We start from the raw sequence: 12,851 nt of genomic DNA on the forward strand, positions 1-12,851 counted from the left end.
GGTCACCTCCTGGCGAGCACCAGTCCAGAGAAATGTCACAGCAGTGATATTTTTTTCTATCCAAGATTCTTAAGGAACAACAAAAACGTGTGCATAACGATGGACTCTCTAGAACACTGAGACTGTCCTAAGATATTTTCAGTAACACTCCAAGGACAGACACTTTCTGTAAAAGAAACTAGTTTGACAGCCATGGTCTAAATGCTAGAGGCTTTTAGCAAACATCTTTTCTTTAAAGTAATACCTATACTTCTTAAACAAAAGATAAAAACTAAAATCTCTTTTAAAAAATAGTCACTAGAAAATTAAGCAAGTAAAAAAATTACGATTGACATCGGACTATTTACTAAAAACAATGTATATTGCATCTTTTATTTTTTTGTTAGATACATGGCCTTCATTCATTCTTTCTCCCAAAACTATCTTTTTGCTCTAAGTAAAAAGTATACATTTTTTATAAAACCCAAGTTTAGTTCCTGTTAATAAAACCGTGTATGTATCATGCCCACCATTTCGTGAAGGACCATGACACTCCCCACTATTCCCACGTCCCTGTCTGATACCAGAAAATGGAACAAAGCGCTGAACCGACTTTACCAAACTTGGTACAGCATGTTCCTGGCTGAGTAACACATCGAACCATGATTTTCTCAAACTGGGAATCTGGAAGGAGCTCCTGTTTCCATGGTGACAGCACCCGAGAAGATGCCGCTCCATTAAACAAGCTCACAGCACCAAACCCAATATTGCGAGATCTGGAGAGAACACTGTTTCTCTAGATACTTGAGGACTCACGTTCAGTGCCTACCGCCCGGTGTAAAGAGAATGCACACACGAAGACTCGGGACTAAGGAATGTGTGTGCTCTGGAGATGGGCCTGCCTGCTGCAACATGCAGGGACATTCTGGTATTCGTGCGACAGGGCGACTCCAGAAAACCTGGGAGAACAGTGCATTGCACAGCCCTTACAACAAGTGGAAACAATCATCCATAACATGGTAAAGGCACAGCTTATGTCATTAGAAAACACACCGGTCTCTAACTCAGCTTCTCCAGAAGCTAAAATAATCACAAAGATTTAGGAAAAAACTAATCCGCACATCCTTACAAAAAATCAAGAACTGACCGTCAACCAGAATCTGAGAGTTCTCATTAAGGGCCATTACGGATCTTCGTTAGGGACTGGGTTAGTTTTCTAGAGATGCCGTGGCTACAAACTGAGTGGCTTAGACAGCAGAGTTTGTGTCTCACAGTTCTTGAGGCTGGAAGTCCGAAACAAGGTGTGAACGGGCGGGCAGGGCCAGTTCCACCTGCGGGCTATGCAAGGAAGGGCCTGTCCAGGCCGCTCCCCGTGGCTTTCAGAAGGCCACCGTCCTGCCCGCCTGGCGTTCTCCCGGGGTGCCTGTCTGTCTCCCGCTTTCCCCTTTGTGTGAGGACATGGGTCATGCTGGATGAGGACCCTCCTGATGACCACACTGTAACTTCACTACTTTTCTAAAGACCTGAACGAGGTTACGTTCTGAGGTATGAACTTCAGCATATGGATTTTAGGGAAAAACAATTCAACCCATAACCTAGCCCTGGCTGGCGTAGCTCAGTGGATTGAGCACGGGCTGTGAACCAAAGCATCGCAGGTTCGATTGCCAGTCAGGGCACATGCCTGGGTTGCAGGCCACTGCCCCCAGCAACTGCACAATGATGTTTCTCTCTCTCTCTCTTTCTCCCTCCCTTCCCTCTCTAAAAATAAATAAATTTTTTAAAAATCTTTAAAAAATTTTTTTTAAAAAGAACATAACCTAAAATTCATTAATTATCCAAAAAGCAATGTCCCTTAGGAACTAAAGGTAAAACTTCGCTCTGTCTTTTCCAGGGGATCACAGTTAACTGCTTATCTGAGAAATAAGGTAAGAAGTTCTGTCTAACCAAGGTAAGGAGTTACCACCTTATGGGGCGTGTGTGTGTGTTTGGGGGGTGGGTGAGAGGGCCAGAATCCAAAGTTCACTGCGGTATTTCTAAGGAAATTAGACTGTAAAAACTAACCTGTCCTGCTGTCCTGACTCTAAATACACACACACACACACACACACACACACGCCCCCTGTGCTATTTTTTGGCTAGTCTATGAGAATAAAAAAGCTCTACACAGGAGGTGTCTGTTAGGTGAAACATTTAAAAGGTAATAATCAGAAATGAAGCTGCAGTGGGAATCACAACTAGTAGCTGATATTCATATGCTTTACCCCTGGGATTAGGGTAGTTCCACTGAAATACGGAAGAAACAGAAACAACTTCTACACAAATAATAATCTACCAAAAGGACACGGTGACCACGGGGAAGACGGTATTGAAAGACACGGGAGAGTAAGGTTTCAGATCTTGGCTGGAGAAGGCGAACAGAGAGTCTCATTTGCAGGACTCACGTGGAGAAACGGACTTGTGGTCTCAGAAGGCGCTTGCTACTAACAGGGTATGAAGTCAGGGTTGCGGGCAGACTGCGGGGAAAGGCGTCTGGGGGCATGTTCAAAGGTCGACGGCAGGGAAAACTGTCCAGGACACTGGGGCACTGCTCTGCGGTCTCTCCCCAGACACAGGCACGTCCTCGCTAAGACGCTGTATTAGTTCAAAAGCTAGGAGGGTTCTCAGTCTTCACAAACACCCCTCTAACTTCAGACCAAATGTTTTGTTGCACAGGAAAAATAAACTCCCTAACTGTTTAAGGCCACGGTTTTTGAGTTTTGTTACATATAAATATACACTATTCCTAACTGCATGTGCAAACACACTACACACCCAAAGTGTGTAAGAAAAATATGCATAGCGTAAGTGGAGTGGTAAGAAGAACAACAAGAAATTACAGTAAAGGACAAAGCTGAAGGCCCCTACGAGCAGCAGGGGGGGGGGCCTTGCTGGGGTGAGACGAGACCAGGGAGACGGATGCCGGGTCCTCCTGTGCCCAGGCCCCTTCACGCACCGGCAGAGGGTACCTGAAATTCACCCACAGCCGGCCGCCATGGGAAAGATTCATTCGACTTAGATGGTCTAGGTGGGTCACTGTATAATGTGTATCTATTTCAGTTTTACACAAGCCCAGTACATAAAAGCCAGTCCTGCCTCGTTTATAAGAGAATTCAAGAAATGTACACCCCGAAGGAACACAGTGATATTTCCTTCCTGCACAGAAATGTGCTAGTTCTTATTTTCAAGATTCCCTTGATATTCTAGGTCCTCTTAATCTCTATACAAACTTAAAAACCAGCTTGTGAACTTCTGCAGAAAAGCCTGCTGTGGTCATGGTTAGAGCCGCATCAAACTCACACACCAACTTGGAGAGCGCTGACTTCTCCGGTTCTGACACAACCTCACAGGTGCCCAAGTGCATTCTAAATCCAAGGTTACTTCTTAAAGGGATTGAAGGACAACGTTGCATGTTTGGCTTTTTAACTTTAGTCAACAACAATGAAAATAGTCATTGGAAGAACAGAGAACTCACAGTCAAAAGAACTGCACTCAAGTCCTGGCTCGTGTGTGCGATCTGGAAAAGGTGGCCCTGCTGGGTCTCAGCACCCCCATCTGTAAAAGATGGACAGCAGCACCCTCCTATCAGAATGCTGCCATAAAGACTGAGAGAAACCAAACATGTCTGAGACAACTAGTGCGATACCTAGCACCTTATAGACGCTCAGTAACCAGTAATTTAAAGAAAAACACAGGTCCTGCAATTTCTCATTCTGCTTCCACATCTACTGGTTTCTTCCAGCTTTGCCACTTAATAATTAATCAGGTTGGATTTTTCAGCAGGTTAATATCTCTCATTGACTTTCTGCTACAACATAAAAGTATTATTGTCCATGTTTCTCAAACACAATTCTATTATCTGCAAATGTCACAGCTCAGTTCTGCCTGAGTTTGTCAAAAATAACACTACAAACTCCCTTCCTGATACTAAAATAGCTTTCAAATTAAATTCTGCTCTCATAATAACCATCATTAGTACGCATTTCCCAAGTTTCCACTGTGTGCCTAGACCATGGCACTACAACGGTGAATTAAAAAAACACAAGTCAACTATCCAGCAGAGGTTACGTACACACAGACAATGACCATAGAGGGCGCTGCATTAGAAATCTCAAGACCATAAATCACAGGCGAAGACACAAAGATGAACATCCTAACTTAACTTCAGTGGGTCCAGGAAGGATTCCTGGAAGAAATGGAGAGTGAGAACGAGCAAGATCTGACTGAGGAAGAGGTGCACAGAATCACGTGTTCTAGGTCCCAGAGGCAACGGATCTCGAGCCTTTCTGGACAGTGGAACTCGCAGGGCTGGGCTTCAGGGCCAAGGGCAGAATGAGGAGAGAAGATGTGAAGGACTCGGACAGCCTCCGTGAGGAATCGGGAGTCCAACCTCACAGCAGTGGGAAACAGGTCAAGTGTTTTATGGATAAAACCTGACCATCACCACCCAAACAGAGTCACAGGGAAAGATGGAGGGAGCAAGCACGAAGGGAGGGGAGGAGGGAAGGTGAGAAGGTAAGTGAGGCAAAGAGGAATCGAGGTATAACCTGGTTTTGGAGAAATTATAACTCAGGAAAACATTTTTATAAAATGGCACCAGAAAATTCAACGAAAAGGGTCCCGCTCCACTGATCCCTCACCTCTATCAGTGAGCCAAGTCACTTCGAAAGTTGGTGAATGGGTCTACCTCCTGCTGATCTGCTTTTGTGTTTTATATTTAAGCAGTTGTAAAAGAAAGGCTTTTGTAACTGATGAAAAAAAATAAGATGGCTCCCTAATCTAGTCATGGAGAGAAGGTACAGCTCATTATCATCTTACAGATTATTTTTCGGGGGTATTTGGATCCATTAGGAACTCTCTCAAGATCACACTGTAAACTGACCTCAGAGCCCCCGGGCACACACAGACCTCCTTGTCCCTCATGAATAAATGCTCTTCACTCTTCCGTACTGTCTTCGTTTACCAGAAAACTCCATTCTCCAGTCAATCTGGTGAACCGAGCTTTTACTAGGCCACATTCCTCAAAGGAAAGCAGGAGTGCAGGGCTGATGGGCACGATGATACGCTGTCTGGGCTCAGAGGCACTCAGGGGAGGTTGGGGGGAAAGGGGGTAAGAAGTATTGGCGGGATGAAGATGAAATGGGACCGTAAGCGTGATGGACGGGGTGTGTCCACTTTCTCCTCAGGAATAAAGGACTTACTACTGGGCTGCCAAGAACACTGGGCCGTCAGCCCCACAAAGGACAGTCCCAGCCAAAGGGAGGCCCCTTGTCCAAGCACTTGGCACCTTCGCAGGGGACAGCGCTCATCCCACGACCAATCAGCTCGGGGGATGCGAAAGCTGGGGCCCTTGTATCAAGTCAGGATGGCACCGGCAGGGTCATTCACCCCATCTCCAGAGCTCCCCCAGAGCCACCTGAAGTCACACTGACACATCGCAGCTCACCTTCCCTTTCAAGCCAAACCCTCCTCCTTGACCCCCTCTCCCTGCGTGTGGACACCAGGAGAGCACCCCAGTAAATCTGAGTGCCACCCCCATCTCTGAGTCTCCTCACTGGGGGGCCCAAACAGTGGAAATAAATGAGTGTTGATGCTCTCCTCAGTACAAGAGCATTCATTACATTACTTATTTTTATACATTTGCAAGTTTCTCTAATTGTTAGTGGGTACCTGAAAAAAGAACTCTTATGTCCGTCAGTCAGGGATTAGCAAGAAAAACGATGATAGAGCCTTACAATGGAACACTGCACTACAAGATAAGAAACGATCTCCAAAATATATACGGTGTACGGTACAGTGTTCTACACAGTACGGTGTGCAAAACACACTCCTATTTTTGGTTTTAAAAGGGGAGGTATATACGTATCTATACACATCTATACATACATACATACACACACACATACAGTGTTTAAAATAATTCTGTAATGATGCCAAATTTTAAAAAAAACACAGCAATGATAACTCCTTCTGAAAAGGGAGAGTAAGAGAAGTATGAGGCTGGACTAAGTGGGAATCCTAATTCTCAAGATAAATCCTTTGGTCTTAAGTTCCCTCCCCCCACCTATGGGTGTTACACTATATTCAACAAGATAGTGCAATAAATACAATGGCCTTGATTCACCAGATTCTTTTGTTTTAAAGATGCACATATGGTCCTGGCTGGTGTGGCTCAGTGGATTGAGCACTGGCCTGCAAACCAAAGGGTCACCAGTTCGATTTCTAGTCAGGGCACATGGCTGGGTTGCGGGCCAGGTCCCCAAGGGGAGGTGCTCAAGAGGCAGCCACACATTGGTGTTTCTCTCCATCTCTTTCTCCTTCCCTTCCCCTCTCTCTAAAAATAAAAAAATAAAATCTTAAAAAAAAAAAGATCCACATATGCACACAACATGAAGTTTTCAAACAATGGTGGACTTGAACAAGAACCCATCTTTACCCTACAGTCCTTGCCAAAGCTGGCCCCCGTCTAGACGCACAAGTGCCCTCTCCCAAAGCCCAGGACCCTCCCTCTTCCTCACTTTCCATGCGACGCAGTCTCCCGGGTACCTTCTCCCCGTTTTTTCAGCTTCCTTGTGCTGAGATGCACGAAGGCCTAGAAAGCCCTGAGAAGAACTGAAGGGACAAGGAAGGATCTTTCACCCTGTTTTTTATTAGATTTGGAATATTTTTTTCATGTGATTGCTTCCTTAATAAAACTCTTAAGATGGAATTTACTTTTCCTTTGTGATTCTCCCCAACTTTCTATTGTGGAAAATTTCAAATATTCAAAAAAAATTTTTAAAGTAGTATAACAATCATTCAACAAATAATATCTTGCCATATTTTCCTTGTCAATATGTATTTATGTGTATACATGTAAACACATGCATATACATACATATACTTTTTCTGAGCTGTTTGAAAATAACCCACACATATGATGCCACATTTTAAATACTTTAAAATACCTCAAAAACAAGAACATTCTGCTTCGAAAACACAATACCATCACCACAATCACCATCGTCAATGCCATACTTCTCTAGGAGCATCTACTACCCAGTCTATATTTGCATTACTGATGGTCTAAAAAACTTCTTTCATAACTTTTTTTAACCAGTAAATACAATATTCAAGTTCTATGCACCACATTTGATTTTGTCTTTGGTCATTGGTTCTAGAACAGTCACACCTCATTTTTCTTCATATTAACTTAAAAAAAAAAAAAAAGCAAAACCAATTGTTTGTAGCATGGTTCACATTTTAAATTTGGCTTATTTTTCCCTGGTGTCATTAACCTTGTTCCTCTCTCTCTTGTTTTTCCTATGAACTGGATGTTCGCTCTCAAGGTATCATTAGGTTCAAGGGAAACATTTTGGCAAGACTGTTTCGTAGGAGATGACGCATGTACACTTCACACTGCATCTCTACATGTGAATGTCACGTTGTCCCACACTGTAGCGACTACCAGCTATTCCACCACAGCATATTTTCCCTTTAAAACTATCAGTGACCTATGGAGCGATACCCCGGTGAGCCCATCCTGTTCTGCAACATCCCATATAACACAGGAATCCCACGTGGTTTCTAAAAGCCACAAAACAGTTAAGATTACAAATGATGCTACAAAAAATCTGGCATCAGATCAATGTTAATTTCTCTACATTGCTTTTCTTCTTTTGAGCTTGTGTTTTTATCCCATTACCTTTTAGTCCCCTTATATGCCCCTCCCCCCACAATCACCACACCGCTGTCCCTGTCCACATGTCCTTTTTCTCTTTTGCTCAATCCCTCCAGCCCCTACCCTCACCCCCACCACCAGCTGTCATCCTGTTGTCCACACATTGCTTTCCTGACTCTCAAAGGCAAAAGTATTTCTGTCCCCGAACACAGGCATTTCACAGGAGAGTCAGTGTCGTCTCGGTCTGTGTATTTCCTGCGCCCCAGGCAGCCAGCCTCCTGAGACGTGCAGACAGAAACAAATTCAAATTCTCTCCCTTGAGAATAACCGCACAGGAACAAAAGGAGACCTACGCCACCCATCTACCAACGGGGAATAGGAAAAGCAGGGACTACACACTACAGAGCGAAACATACTTGCCATAGTTGCAATAAAAGAACAAAAATGTTTAAGGTTTATTCAAACTGCCAGAGAACATTCCGACATCATTTGTCAAAAGAGCATGTTCAAGACAAATCCACAGTAAGATGTGATGAAGGAAGTGATCATTGTGATTATGAAATCTCTTTGTGCTTGTGCCGTTGCTACCATTTTATTGGAGACATGAAAAATACTGAATCAGATAATAAAAACTTTATCATCATGCAATGAGACAGCGAGGCCATAAAATGTCCTGAAGAGATGACTGAGCCGCTTCCTCAGAACAAACAAAGCGTTTCTGCGATTAAGGAGTCGTGAGGGACACAACCTTCTGAACGTGGAACTTGTCATTGAATCGACAAGGTTATGCTTCCTTATTTATTTGGTAAAGAAATCTACTGCCAGTGAACTTGGCATCTTAGGGCTGCCTTGTAAAAGGAGGTCCCGATAATCCGTTTCAAGAGGACGCGGGGAACGGGCAGACGGCAGAAGGGACTACACTTACTTCTCATTGCTCAGCCAGCCCCCAGCACAGGAAGGCCAGGTTTCAAAGCACTGGAGAGCTACCCGGTCAAAAGAGAAGCACAGTTTTTACCATGAGTCATAGATTTGGGAGATAATGCACCATGTTTAAAATTTCTGCAGCTGCCATTAGGATATGGGAACCTTTCTTATGCTCTGCCGTTCACCTGCCACGATTTCGAGAGGTACAGACGAACCTCAAGGCAAACTGTGCCGGCTTAGCCCCGACAGTTTAGGGAGAACGGGTCCAATCGGTAGAACCAGCTGCAACTGCATTTCCCCACCCACCTCTCGTCTCACCTGCATTTCCAATAATTCCCACTCCTTTCCTTCACACTGCCATCGACATTCCAAATTGAGCACCGGACTTTCTCGTTCATCAAGTAAACTAGCCAGCAGAAACAAACGTGCTTCCCCATACTGGAAGTCGAATCCGTCATTTAGATCCCGGGGATCAGCAGGGTGTGCTGGCCGAGTATGAAGATTTGAGAACCACACTGTCTAGGGAAAATCCCAGCTCACCCGTTTAGTAGTTGTAAACCTTAAGGAAATATGTAACCCTTTTCCAAGTCAGAATGTTCTCATTTGTAGCATTCACCTCGCCCTTATACAGAAACTACAGAAAATGTTCTGCCTGTCAAGAACCGCTGCTGACAAGGTCACCAATAACCTCCCCACTAGGAAATCCAACGTCAGCCCTAATGCACGTCTTTCCAGAGCCACCAGCAGCGCTGGGCGGATTCACACCCCATCTTCCTCAACACCTGTCTTCACTTGGCCTCCCTGTCTTCTCCCTTTCCTGCCGTCTCTCTGGCTTTAGTCCGCAGTTTTCTGTTTTTTTTACCTTTAAATGTTGGACTTCTCTTCTTTGGCAACTGTCTCCCCCTCGGTGACCTCACCAAGTCTCAGGGCTTTACATGCATCTACAGAAGTCAATGGATACATCAGCAATCCCCCCCTTTAGGGCGTGGGGGTCTCTCTCTTCTGAGCCCCAAACTCATGAATCCAACTTCCTGTTCCACATCTCCATCTGGAGAGCTAATAAACTCCTCCAGCTTGGCATGTTCAAAAGCGCATGCCCGGTCTTCTTGCCCAAACCAGCTCCTCCCCACAACCTTCCCCATCTCAGTCAACGGCAACGCCATCTCCAGAGCGCCACGGGCCAAAATTCTAGAATCACCCTTGATTCTTCCCTCACACACGCATTCTACACCCCGACCCATCAGCACCTCTGCTGGCTGTGCCTTCAGAGTGCATCCAGGGCCCGGCGACTCCTCAGCACCGTCAGGGCAGCCAGCCCATTGCAAATGCCCAGCATCTCCCACAAGGAACGACACGCCAGTCTCCCAGCTGGCCTCCCTGTGCGCACACTTGTCCCCTTATAGTCTCAACGTGGCACGAAGAGCGATGCTATTAAAATCACACATGTCACACATTAACTTAGAATCTCCCTGTGGCTTCCTGTCCCAGTTAGAGAAGAAGGCAAACTCTACACAACTGCTTCCCCTCCGCGAACAAGGCTGTTGTTCTCTCCCTTCCTGGCTCTCCTCCGTCCACTCTGAGTCTCGGTTTCCCTCCGAGACACCAGGCAGGGTCTCACTTCACAACAGTGTCCCCCAGACTGCTTCAGTGCACGCCGCCTCACCTCCTGCAGATGTCTGCTGAAATGTCATCTCGCTGAGGCCTTTCCTGACCGTGATAAACTTCAAAACCCACCACCCCAACAGCATTTTACTATATTTCTCCAGAGCACTTACGATCATTTAACACACCAAATCTTTACTTCTTGTTTGCCTCTGCCACTGTAACGTAAGCGCACTGTAACAGAAGGCGACGGTGCGTGTTTGGTTTGTTCTGTAATGCATTCCCAGGGGCTAGGACTCCTGCCACAGAAGAGGCACCCAAATATGTGTTGAATAAACCCACAAAGTAACAAATAAAGTATCTTTGCCTTGCCTTAAAAAAAAAAAAGGGTGCGCATTAGCAAAATACATCTCGATGTTACATGCTTTGTTTTTCATGGAAGAGTTGCTTATCAATCTTTCTATAATAATGATAACACTTAACATCTCCTCAATCAAATATATTAATATGCTCATTGTTTTTCCCCAGCTGAAGGTGTTGCTGCTATCCCAGCCTCTTTCCTTCTATCGGGGACATGCCCACTGGCGGACAGACCTCGGGATCCTGTGAAGCACACTGGCGGGGGCATGGTTTAGTTTACTCGCTGCTACACTCACTAAGGCCTCTCAGTGAATCACAGACTGTTTCTTAAACTAAGTGGAGTGATATTTTATTTGCGTAAACTTTTCACTCCCACGAACTGTGATTTTCACTTCTTGGTACGATGTTTGAGGTATTCAGGAGAAAAAGGAGTGCCTTTAAGGAAGACAGTCACATAAACAGCTGGAACGTGAGAACAGTAGGTATGTGGCACACGACTGATCTGTCGTTGCCGACATGTACTACCTACCGACATGCAGAGCGACATATATGTGCTAAACACTAGTGAAATATCTTCAACGGGCTTGAAAGTTCATAAGTCACAATTGCTAGGTTGAACGGGAGACAGTGGCTAAACAATCACGTATTCCCAGTGATTTCCCATTACAAAGAGCCGACAGAACATAAGCCTCAGCACGTCAGAAACTTCCTCCATCCTGACCTGACCAAGTGCCCTGACATTTCCCTGCTCCACCATCTGTGGCGCCCACATCCTAAGCAACTATCAGCCAATATAAACCAACATTTTCATTAAACATCGCCAAAACAGTTTGCAAAAGATGTCGAATTTTAGTTAAAATATGTCACATGTTATGAATATAGAATATATGTCCTTTAATAGAAAAGAGAAAGTTCTGCTCGGACAAGGACTTGCTGAGTGCAGCCATGATGCGGGAGGTCTGCCAACAGCATCCCTGTGCTCTGACCTACAGCGCTGCCTCGAGTGTCAGACACAGATCAAGACAAATGAACCACACGCACGGAGCTCAGTTCTTCCGTGAACATCACTGCTACGGGGTCTGTCAGGAAGAACACAGGGCACCTGCTGATCCACGACAGGGTTTCACTAAGTCACACACCCGCTCTCAGTTGGCTCCGCCTGTGGACAATGCCACACGCACGTGTAAGATGACCAACTCTTCGTGAAGTGCCACCGTGAAGTGGGCGAAATGGGACGGGCTTACAAACCTCACCCACCCCACACTCCCATCCGTCGTCAGGTTTATCTGTCCCAACAAATAAAGCAAGTGTCACAGAGAAATGTAGCAGATGAACTCAGGAACAAAGTCGCTACCTAGTTTCAGGCCAAACTACAAGCACTGAAATGATTTCACTTGTACTATGAATTTTGATCTTTAGCTAGTAGGACACACACATACACACAGAATATATATGTGTATATATATTTTATATTAGTGTATTTATATGTGTATATATATATCAGTATATGTGTGCTGATGTATGTATATGTGCAGTATGATACATATTTATATATAAGCAATATTTTCTTCTATTAACAATAATCTACTTTAACATGGTATCAATCCAGAGTATTTTTTTAAACTATCAAAAAACTTCTTTCTGTTCAGTCATAAATGGAGGGCCACCCCACACTCTTGGATAGATGACCTAATATTATAAAGATATTGATTCTCTTTAAAATAAATCTATAAATTCAATGCATCCTCAATCAAAATTCTAGTTGTGTTGTCTTTGAAAACTCTAGCTCTAAAATATGTAGAAAAGAACTTAAAAAGCCAAGCCAACCTGGAAAATGAGCAAAGAATAGAGAACTTGACCTATTAACATTTAACATCATTAACAATATTTAACTAGCCACAGGAAAATGTAAATTATGAGCACGATGACCACACGCCTAATAGGACAGCTAAAGATTTTTTTAAGTGCTAACACTAACCGCTGATCAGGATGCAAAGAGGCTCAGTCTCTCACCCACTGCTCGTGGGAATGTAAAAGGGTGCAGCCGCTCCAGAAAACAGTTTGGCAAAAAACAATTTTCTTCAAAAACCTAACATGCCTTTATCAAACAACCCATTAATCACATTCATAGGCATGTATGCCAAAAAATGTGACACTTTATATCCACACACACACACACACAAAATACACAAGAATGTTCATAGCAGCGTTATCTGTAGGAGCCCAACAGTGCATATGGCCCCTGTGCCAGGTGAACGGTCACACGAACTGCGGTGCAGGCACACGTGGA

At 44.5% G+C, this 12,851-nt stretch overlaps 1 protein-coding gene across 1 annotated transcript in view; it reads right to left on the minus strand.

Annotated features, from left to right (window-relative positions):
• The window catches only part of WDR7 (WD repeat domain 7), a 291,161-nt gene that overhangs the window by 272,890 nt on the left and 5,420 nt on the right, over nucleotides 1–12,851 (minus strand). Inside the window, 1 exon segment of the mRNA XM_028524165.2 lies at nucleotides 3,491–3,570. The gene's annotated coding sequence lies outside the window, so the exon portion shown is untranslated.

Source organism: Phyllostomus discolor, chromosome 9 (assembly GCF_004126475.2).
Source record: "Phyllostomus discolor isolate MPI-MPIP mPhyDis1 chromosome 9, mPhyDis1.pri.v3, whole genome shotgun sequence".
NCBI lineage: Eukaryota > Metazoa > Chordata > Mammalia > Chiroptera > Phyllostomidae > Phyllostomus > Phyllostomus discolor.